Source organism: Arachis hypogaea, chromosome 2 (genome assembly GCF_003086295.3).
Source record: "Arachis hypogaea cultivar Tifrunner chromosome 2, arahy.Tifrunner.gnm2.J5K5, whole genome shotgun sequence".
Taxonomy (NCBI): Eukaryota; Viridiplantae; Streptophyta; class Magnoliopsida; order Fabales; family Fabaceae; genus Arachis; species Arachis hypogaea.
Genome location: NC_092037.1, coordinates 16,416,087 through 16,427,978, shown reverse-complemented (window position 1 = coordinate 16,427,978; position 11,892 = coordinate 16,416,087).

Here is an 11,892-nt window from a genome sequence, read left to right as displayed (position 1 = left end):
CCCATTCATAAGGTTTTTGCGAGAGAGTGGCCACCATCTCCATCAGCTGCAGCATGCATCACAGATAGAAGAAAATAAATATCTACCCAGTTTTAGACAACTAATATTTGCAGCATCAGAAATAGTACAAATAAGGCATACCTTGCTTGTGTTGCTATCCTCCACATCAAGTCCTCTGAAGGTGCCCTCCCTCGAAGCATGATAGTCTGAACCAGGATCAAAATTGTCCACTCTGGACATATCCATTGTCCTAAAGTTGAAATCATGCACCTCATGAGGTTCACTTATGCCAATTAGATGTCCAATATTGTCGTTTGATCCAGTAACATCAAATTCAGTCACCTACATGTGACAAGAACAATATTTTTCAAAATGACTCCTGGATCTCTACAAACCTATTAACTACCACAGCCCTTCCACACATACAATAAGCATTGTTTAAACAGTAACCATAACAAACATATATCCATTAATATTAGGTTAACTTTTTCGGTTAGCCCGCCATTACATGCGGCACAAACATGAACATCGCGTACATCCATCCTCACAATTCGGGCCCTTTTTGCCATATTTCTCGTGTTGCAGTCAGAACAGATTCGTTTGGCATGACCCAACATCTTACATGTTGCACACTTTCTCTACAATACTTTTTATTTTGGCACCCTAGGTATACCCTTAGTTCGCACAACATCAGGGTCACGAAGTTCTGCAGTTGTTACATCAGTCTTGCCGTTTGTCTTTTTGGAAAACATATCTTCCAGATTGGCACGTAGCTCCTATATCCCCTTCATCGCCTTCTGAATAGACCAAATTGTTGTGCCCCAAGAAAGAACAACCAATGAGATGCGGAATGCAATACCTCATGGCAAAACAAAAATTCTCGGTCATCATCATCATATTTTTTTTTTCACATACTCATCAACATGTTTGGCATCTTTGGTCCATCGCTTCAATACCAACCGCTTTAGGACCTCTGTTACATGCTCGTGCTTCATGAAAAAGAACATATGCTTACATGGGTATCCACGTGTCTCCCAGAAGAAGCAGTCACACTCTACCCTTCCCATATTCTTATCACATAAGAACACAATATGCCGGCCCGGATGCCCATAATCTTCTACTATGTACACTTTGGTGGTGAGCGACCGCCGAACCCCCACAAAGTTAACAGAGGCAATAACTTCAATTTTCTTTTTCACATGATTGAAAACAGTTTGGGTATATACTCTAGCGGCAAACCCTTAAATGGAGTCCAACGATGTTGTCAAGACCAGGTCACCATAGGTTGATCTGAACTGAGACAATAGCTCGTTATTTCTAAACTCCCGAAGAAGAATCTTAAGGTTTTGGACAAGCTCAAGCATTGTGTTTAGATTAAAGAAAATTTTTCACCACGGTGTTAATGCCCTTGCATCATGATGTTGTCCAGAACCTGGCACAAAACTTATCACGCAAGTATGTGTTGGCCCACATCTTCCTCTTTCCATAGACTTGGTTCCCTTACAACGTACCATTCAATCCAAACTTAGTCGATGCCTTGGCCCACTCAGTCTCAAAGTCCTCGACCTCCATGTCTGTATACAGCCACCTGTTGAATAGTTGACGTAAAGCCACATCCTTAACTTAGACATAACATTCTTCTCAATGTGCCATGCACATAATCGATGGGTTGCCTTTGTTATAACTTTTCGAACAGCCTCTTGGATTGAATCATCTCCATAAGTAACAACAACCGATGACACCTTGTTGCATATGACCTCCAAAAAATTCTCTAGCAGCCATGTATATGATGCGATACTCTCGTCTAACACCAACCCAAAGCCAAATATACAAGTTTGCTTGTGATTGTTACAGTTAGAGAAAATCACCAGCAACCTGTTATATTTATTCTTCTTATATGTTGAATCGAATGCAAGGACATCCCCAAAGTACTGATAGTCAAGCCTATTACCCCCGCTCAGAATAAATTTGCAAGCATGTGATGCACAGTAACATTATACCGAGCTATTGACATCGGGTCGGCATCAACTTTTCCCTCCAGGTACACTATAGTGGAGTTCACATCCCTGTCGACTATTCTAGCACGCCTACTTCTACCAACATAGTTATAAGCATCCTTTTCTAGGAATCCAACTAGAGCATACCCTCCAGCCATGCCAACCGAGTACTGCATCGTCTTTGACGTCGAAATTCCACACCATTGCATTCTATTTATTTGAGCTTTTACCGCTTCTGTCATGGACCAAATATTTGGAATTAAGTGGACCATGCCATGATGTGTGAGTGCATGGTTGTGCTTTGTGATAACCTTCTTCACCCTCTAGATGTTATTGCTCCTGTTAAGGTATATACACATTCTCGCCTCACAGTTTGTCCTTGTCTCTGGCTTGTAATGTTTATCCACTCGATTGTAATGTTTTCTATGTCTGAGCCCTTCTCTATTGCAAAAAAATCTTTACCTAATTAGGTTCCCTCCTTTATCCTTAAACATATCACCCTTCCGAATTTTAAAACATAAAACCTACCTAACTTTTGATAGAAATCATGTGCATCTTCTTCCGTCGGAAATACCTTTCTTAATATGTCATCATCGGTCAGAGATGCAACATCTCCGTAATCAACACCGCCGTCACTCCGTGTATACAACACATCTTCTGAGTTGATTGTTGCCATCTACAAATTCACACGCATAACTTGTGACATAACCAATCATAACACACCAAAAGCAAGTCGTACAGACATTCTTTTATGTACATTCATAACTATTGTTAATCTCGTGCATAGTTGAATATATAACCCAACAGATTTTAGTTTCCATCCATCGGGCATAGCACTACATTTAGTGAAACAAAATTTCTAAAATCAAAATCACACAATTTTAACAATGGCCTAATCTATATCTGCACAAACACATACTACCATAACCACTGCCATTGAGAACGGGGCTAACATTACATATTTTATATTCGTCAAAATTCATAACTTGGAACATACAAACCACAAATAAGGGATTTATAAACATCAGCGGAAAACCACTTGGAATGGAATCAAAATCACTAGCCGCTAAATTCCACCCTACAACTTTCTACAGATAGAGGTACCAAAATATACCAATTACGCTAGACTCCAATTGTGTATGAGATGCCCTCCAGTATTAGCCAGCTAATGAAAACCACTATATCCTATATCCTTCAGGGATGAAGACATCCACACTCCAGTTGTTGTACCATCTGAGTATAACGGCTAAGGTTCTGACGTTTCCTTCCCTTCAACTGTGCTCGATGGATGTGTTCCCCTTTACTCTTTTTCTTAATTTATAACAATATTTTCTTTATATAAATTTAAGATCCTATTTCTCTGACCCGATTTGCCATTTTCACTTATGTTTACTTGTTCTCGGTTACTGGGTCAGCGTTAATAAAGCTTGCTCTAACTACTATACCAACTCAAAAAATGTCAACACAACAATTCTTCACTAAAAAATAATGCCCAAGATACACAACCCAACTATTTCAAAAAATCCGATTGGCCTACCAAGTGTTTTCCTCCAAAAATTATTTAACCATATGCTTCAATTAATAATGTCACCTTAATAATTAATCCTCTGCAACATTAATGGCCCAGATCTAAAAAACACTTTTCTTTGCTTCTTGTGTCAGGATAGCTACGTATGTGCTGACTTCCCAGGTCCATGTATTCCCACACGCGTAGTGCGACAGAAAGATATACCTAGCATCCATACGTCTGGGTGTTTTCTTGTGTCCATACCATAGCCTTTGCCTTTGAATTATTCTTTTTTAAATTCTCATATGTTTTGGATATTATAGCATGAGGGTATGCTAGTGTTTAAGTGTGGGGTAATTGATAAACTCCATTTTATCATTCTAAATTGTGTTAAAAAGTATGGACTTTATCAACAAACTTATATCATTTTGGCTTAATTAATTAAGTTTTTTTGGAATCTTGCTTCCGATAAAGTATGTGTGAAAAAGACGCTTTTTGTGCTTCTAATAATTAATTTCTTAATCTCTTCGATACCATTCGATGCCGTTATCAATTTTATTCAAGTGTTTTAGAGTTTAGGTATATCAATAGCTTCAAAGGATCGAAAAGAGTGGAGCGAAGAAGTGAATTTGAGAATCGATTTGGGAGTGGATCTTTCTCCGTGTGCGTGAGACGACTCCACAGGCGTTATTTAATAAAACACATGTATCCTCATTTTTGGGCCCCAAACAGCCAGAAAGGCCCCCAAATATCTATTTAAGGAAAAATGCAAGAAAAAAATGAAGTAGTTTTTAAGTAGTCTTAGTTTTAGTTTTATTATCATGTTTTAGTGAATTCTAGATAAAGAAGCTCCAACTTTTCTCTAGAATTCTTAGGTTTTCTGCTTTAATTCTCTTTTATTTTAGCTTTTAATCTTGTTTTAGTTTAGTTTTATTTACTTTTTCTTGTTCTACTATCTTATTTTGATAGAATTTTCTCATTAGTTTTCTTTTGTTTATGTCATTTTAGTTTATGAACTATTGTTGAATTCTCAATTTTCTATTACTGCAATTTGATGTTTTATGATTTATTCATGTTTATTTGAGTTGTTATTATTGCTTTTTTAAATTGGATAGTTGTAGTTTTTATTATTCTTGCAATTTATAACGCACTCTAGGTGTTTGAAAACATGCCTACTTTAGTCATGGAGTATATTTTTGTATTCTTGGCTTGGGGTTGAGAAATTATAAAAAATGTCTACTTTAATTAAGTGACCTTCAGTCATTGATGTCTAATATTGATTGGTAATTTAGGATTGTTAATTAATCTCTTTTCTTTTGACGCTAATCTTTTACTAATTCAATTAGTAAGTTGATTAGGATTATGGATTAGAATTAATTATGTTTACTTAACTTTTCTTAATGATTAGCATTAGGATTAACTCTTTATAATTGCCATGTTTGTAGTCAATGATATGGGGGCAATTTATATAGTGAATTACCCTGACAAATTCGAGTGTAAGGAGCAGCGTAATACCGGACTACTATTCCTCGACGCGGATCCCGCTTCGATAGTGATTCTTGACTTATCAACCCTAACCAAGGACTTTTAGCACTTGAATTTGATTCATATTACTTGTCGATTGCCTTAATTGTTTCTAGTTTAATTGCCTTTGATATTTAGTTATTGTTTAGTTATTTAATTTTTTGTCATTTAAATTCTCGATTATTACAATCAAACCCTTTTTCTCCCACAAGCAATAATTGAGTACTCAATTGTCGTTCTTAGGGAGAACGGCCCGGGATTAAACTCCCGGTATTTGATTGAAACTTTGTGACACTTTTACTAAACATTGAAGTGCATTGAATTCTGGTTTAGAGCTACAGCGAAACTTGAACTTTAAAACTTGTAAATTTCTAAACCGATGTTTAGTGCTCGTCAGGGAGTAGGGATGCATTCCCGCCCCGGTCCTGTCCCGTTGCCATTCCTACATTCAAGAAACAAATCATCTTTGGTAACTCATATGATAAACGGATTCGGTACGAAATGAGGTCCGTGGTAAGCAAGCCAAGATGTGAAATTTCTGAGTGGTCTAAACTTAGCTTTGTATACCCTTCGAATATGATCCATTTTGTAAACATCATGAACGTAAACTTGCCAATCTAGCCACTGATTTGCACAACAAGCAAATATATGTCGACACGGAATGCAATTTAGCTGGAATTCACTACAATCACAGTGTTGTCGACGTAGGTCATTTGCATACTCCAATCCACTAGGCATCTCAGGCACTACAAATATCTCATTCTACTTATCGAAATAATTAATTTGGATGTTTTCCTATGCATGCTGATTTGCATGTAATTTGAATGTCACAAGCTCTGAAAAAACATGTCCAGCACTAATGCAAGCCTCAACCTTGACTCTTTTCTTAGTGAACAACTTGTTAAGCCAGTAATATGTTGCCTTGATAAGTACAGTGATTGAGAGATTGTGCGTCCCTTCAAGACCGAATTGATGCACTCGACTAGAATTGTAGTCATATAACTCTATCGATATTAACCATCGAATGCCAAAGCATATTGTTCATGTGGATCCAGTGTAGCCAGTTAGTGTAAGTCTCACCTCATTCGTGTAAATGCTGATAACGCATCTCGTATTCACGAACTGTCTTCGGATATCCTGTGATAAAAAAAAGTACAATTACCAAGCATAAATGACATTCATAATAATGGTAACTAAAACAATAACAAACTTTAATATATTCAAAAATACCTATGTTGATGATAAGCTTCTGCAGGTACGGTGTCTTGAACTTCCTCAAGAAGTTGGATTTTATATGCATGATGCAAATATGTGAAAAACTCTAAGAGGCAACCAAGCTCTATTACTACGAGCAATAGTTGAACTAATGGAGTCATGTCGATCAGAGATAATGCCCACACCATCCCATGTCACCATATATTATCGCAAGTTACTCAGAAAAAAGTGTCACGCATCAGAAGTCTCCCCATCTACTATCGCAAATGCAATATGCACAATATTATTGTTACCATCTTGTGAAATTACAACCAACACACAACTCTTGTATTTTCCATATAAATGAGTCCCATCTACCTGCACTAATAGTTTGCAATTTTTAAATACTCTAATGCAAGGATAACAACTCCAGAACACTCGATGTAATACCCAGATATCAGGAACCAAGTCATACCCTGGTACGCACACATGTTTCAAAATGGATGGTTGGTGATGGCTTCTTGTGACACAGCCTCAAACCATATGGGCAAAATTTCAAACAAAGCTTTTCAACCTCCAAAAATTTTTTCACTGTCTTTTGCTTTGCTAACCATGCTTTGTGATAACTTATGGTATAATTAAACTTTGATTAAACTTTTGCAATGACTGATTTCACTTTTATAGAGGGGTTAGCCTCTACCAATGATTTTATTGCTTCTACAATTATGTTGGAATTCAGTTTTGAATAGTCCTGAAAAATAGTGGCTCTGGTATAAGTGTGACTACCATTGTATCTCTTAATATTCCAATAGTACTTCCTGTGCATCTGGCTAACCTTGATCAGCCAATCAAAATTTGCGCCGTATTATGTGCATTCGGCCTAAAATGTCATTGGTTTCGACTCATATACCTGATAATCAACACCTTTGCAGATAGGGGTGGCAATGGGGCGGGTAGGAACGGGTTTTTACCCTACCCGACCTCGCCCCGCCGTCCTGTTACTCATGTACTACCCACCCCGTCACTACCCGCGGGTAATAAACTGTAGTACCCGAACCCGTCCCACCCCTACTCGCCCCTATAAAAATTAAATAACATTTTAATTTTTACATATTAATATATAAATTAAGACAAAAAATTAAAATTCATAGATAAATTAAAATACAAACATAAAATTCATATAATGTCATTAGTTCAAATAACGATCCACATGGTTCCTCAATGACTTGGTACCATTCCTCGGATTTGCATTAAGCACACTCTTGCAAAACTTGCATTTCGCCTTTGATAAACCACTATTTGATGGTTTATATTGTGTTTTATTGAGTGATTTTTTCAAGTTTTTCACCCACTTATTCATATGATTTGCATGTATTTACAATTCCTTCCTAAAAATATCCTATGATTAATAACTTGCTTCCTAAGGACCTTTTAGTTGTATATTTTTATCTTCCTTCATACCATTCGATGCCGTGATCTATATGTTAAGTGTTTCAAGCTTCATAGGGCAGGAATGACGTAAGGAATGAAGAGGAATCATGCAAAAATGGAAGGAACAAAAGGAATTGAGGAGATGACCAGCGAGAAGTCACGCGGTCGCATGGCTCACGCGACCGCGCGAACTAGAAGGAATTACCATGATGTGCTCGCGTGCCTGACACGACCGCGCGGATTGGAAGCTGCACGAACGACGCAAAAGCGTGGACAACGCGCACGCGTGGTACGAGAAATGCTGAGTGACACGAATGTGTGGACGACGCGGACGCGTGACGTGCGCGATCTGCAGAATTATAGAAGTCACTGGCACAAATTCCGGGCCGCATTTTAACCCAGTTTTCGGCCCAGAAACATAGATTAAAGTCAGGGAACATGCAGAGACTCAAAGGAGGAATTCATATCAGATCATAATTCAATTTTAGGTTTTAGATGTTGTTTTTAGAGAGAGGTTCTCTCCTCTCTCTTAGGATTTAGGATTAGGATTCCTCTTAAAGGATTTAGGATTTCGACTCTTCATCAGGTTCAATATTCCTTTTACTTTATATTTCTCTTTTACTTCCAGATGCTTTAATGCTTGTATTACTTATGTTGCCTATTTGGCTTATGAACTTTTCATGTTAGGATTTTCTTAATTAATATAATTTGAGGTATTTTAGACTTATGATTGTTTTCTCTAATTTATGTTATTGATGCTTGGGCTCTATCCAAATTATTTTCATTCAAGTAGATTTTATTCCCTTTTGGCTTTGGTTGATTAATTGGTAACTCTTGAGTTGTAAAACTCAGCAGTGGTTGAAATTGGCAGATTCTAATTGATCTAGATCGCTCTAAAGCTAGTCTTCCCACAGGGATTAACTAGGACTTGAGGATCAAACTAATTAGTCCACTTGACTTTCCTTTGCTTTAGTAAAGGTTAACTAAGTGGGATTAAAACCCAATTCTCATCACACCTGATAAGGATAACTAGGATAGGACTTCCAATTTCTCATATCTTGCCAAGAGTTTATTTTATAGTCATTTATTTATTTTTCTTATCAATTAAATTACTTGTTCAACCCTTTTTAAAACCCCAAAATATACCTTTGCATAACCAATAATAAGAACATACCTCCCTGCAATTCCTTGAGAAGACGACCCGAGGTTTGAATACTTCGGTTTATAAATTTATTGGGTTTTGTTACTTGTGACAACCAAAACGTTTGTACGAAGGGATTTTCTGTTGGTTTAGAATCTATACTCACAATGCGACTATATTTTTACAAAATTCTTTACTAGCAAAAATCCTAACGTCAGCCTTCCTTTCACCTTCAACTTTCAAACGATCAAAATACTCCCAATAAGCACTCTTAACATGAGTCTTATTGTCACCTTCATTAGGAGTTGATCCTTCTGGAGTTGAGACATTATCCGTTGCTTGTAGAATTTCTGAAGTTAGATTAGCATTACTTTGAACTTCAATTTCATTATCATTAGGAGCAACTCTGTTGCTTTGTATGTCTTCTCTAGCATTACTAGCCATGAAGTAATTTAAAAATACCTATATAAAAAAATTAAAATTACTAAGGGTTTAGTAGTTGTTTTCTTGCACATTTCACTTCAACTTAAAAGAATAAAGATGTTCAACTAAAAGCATATATATTTTTAGTTATTGGATTTTATTGGCATTTCCAAAGATATTTGTTCAGTGCATTGAGCTAATGATAGTATCTTTTTAAATCACAAACTTGACAAATCACAAAACACATTTTTCAATCATTTTTCTCTCTTGCTTTAATTTCCCAGTTTAATACATGATTGGTGTCACAAAATGTATATCTAAAATCAAATTTATTCTACTATAATTGAATAACAGATAAAAATAGCAACATCACGGTTGCCTAGTTGAGACCTATTTACCAAAACATAACCATGTGGTTAGCAAATAGTAACTTCCATTAGAAATAAACTTCATTGACTCTTCAAAAGTCACTTTGTTTCTCTGAAAAGGAATACAACCCATTCTCCAAAACAACTAGAAATAAAGAGTAAACAATGGGACTATCTCAAAAAAACCACGCTCTAGTACATTCAACAATACTGTACCCCAAAAAATAAAAATCATCCACAAAAACTCATAAATGAGACCTTGAAGATGACTGTGGCATGATGAAACAAACAAAAGCTCGACCTTTTCGAAGTCTCATATAAACTAAGAGAAAGGAGAAGCAAAAGCATAATTAGCGCATCACAAATCTGATTATGTTGCCAATATTTTCTGAAACCTAATGATGAAATGAATACAGGAACATCACTTTGTTTACTCTACTATAATCTTTATTCTTATAATTTGAATCTTATATAAATAAATAAATAAATAAATAATATTCAAGAGAAAAATACAATGGCAAAATAAGCATGATTTAACCATTTTTGTCATATTAATTTGAACAGGTTTCATACAAATAGAATTGCATGCAGCCACAAATCCATGCTCAAATAAAAATTAGGACAAAATTGTAACTCAAATTAAAATTAGAAAACATTGCAAACCCTAATTAAAATCACCAAAAAAACATAGTGATTCGCAGTGGACTCACAGCGACGGACTCACAACAACGACGACAGACTCACGGCGACGAAGGACGGAGGACGGAGGATGTCGGGTAAGTTCTGTGCTCAGACGAAGGATGACAGCAGTGAAGCTCTGCTCAACTACTCTCGGACAGAGGGCACGGTGACAGCGATAGATGATGAGCGAATAATTTATACGCTTTTTGGCATTGTTTTTAGGTAGTTTTTAGTAGGATCTAGCTACTTTTATGGATGTTTTCATTCGTTTTTATGCTAAATTCACATTTCTAGGCTTTACTATGAGTTTGTGTGTTTTTCTGTGATTTCAGGTAATTTCTGGCTGAAATTGAAGGACCTGAGCAAAACTCTGATAAGAAGGCTAACAAAGGACTGCTGATGCTGTTGGATTCTGACCTTCCTACACTCGAAATAAATTTTTTGGACCTTCAGAACTCCAAATGGCGCGCTCTCAACGGCGTTGGAAAGTAGACATCTAGAGCTTTCCAGCAATATATAATAGTCCATAATTTATTCAAAATTAGATGACGTAAACTGGCGTTCAATGCTAGTTCCATGCTGCATTCTAGAGTCAAACGCCAGAAACACGTCATGAACCAGAGTTGAACGACAAAACACGTTATAACTTGGCATTCAACTCCAAAAGAAGCCTCTGCACGTGTAAAGCTCAAGCCCAGCCCAAGCACACACCAAGTGGGCCCCGAAAGTGGATTTCTGCATCAATTACTTACTTCTGTAAACCCTAGTAGCTAGTCTAGTATAAATAGGACATTTTACTATTGTATTAGACATCCGAGATTGTATTTTTGATCCTGTGATCACATTTTGGAGGTTGGCCATTCAGCCATTCCTGGACCTTCATCACTTATGTATTTTCAACGGTGGAGTTTCTACACACCATAGATTAAGGGTGTGGAGCTCTGCTGTACCTCGAGTTTCAATGCAATTACTACTATTTTCTATTCAATTCGACTTATTCTTATTCTAAGATATCCGTTGCACTTCAACATGATGAATGTGATGATCCGTGACACTCATTATCATTCTCACCTATGAACGCGTGACTGACAACCACCTCTGTTCTACCTTAGACCGAGCGCATATCTCTTGGATTCCTTAATCAAAATCTTCATGGTATAAGCTAGAATTGATGGCGGCATTCATGAGAATCCGGAAAGTCTAAACCTTGTCTGTGGTATTCCGAGTAGGATTCATGGATTGAATGACTGTGACGAGCTTCAAACTCGCGATTGTTGGGCGTGATGACAAACGCAAAAGAATCAAGGAATTCTATTCCGACATGATCGAGAACCGACAGATGATTAGCCATGCAGTGACAAAACATTTGGACCATATTCACTGAGAGGATGGGATGTAGCCATTGACAACGGTGATGCCCTACATACAGCTTGCCATGGAAAGGAGTAAGAAGGATTGGATGAAAGCAGTAGGAAAGCAGAGATCCAACAGGGACAAATCACCTCCATACACTTGTCTAAAATTCTCACCAATGATCTACATAAGTATTTCTATCTTTTCTATTTATTTATTATTATTATTCGAAAACTCCATAACTATATATTATCCGCCTAACTAAGAATTTCA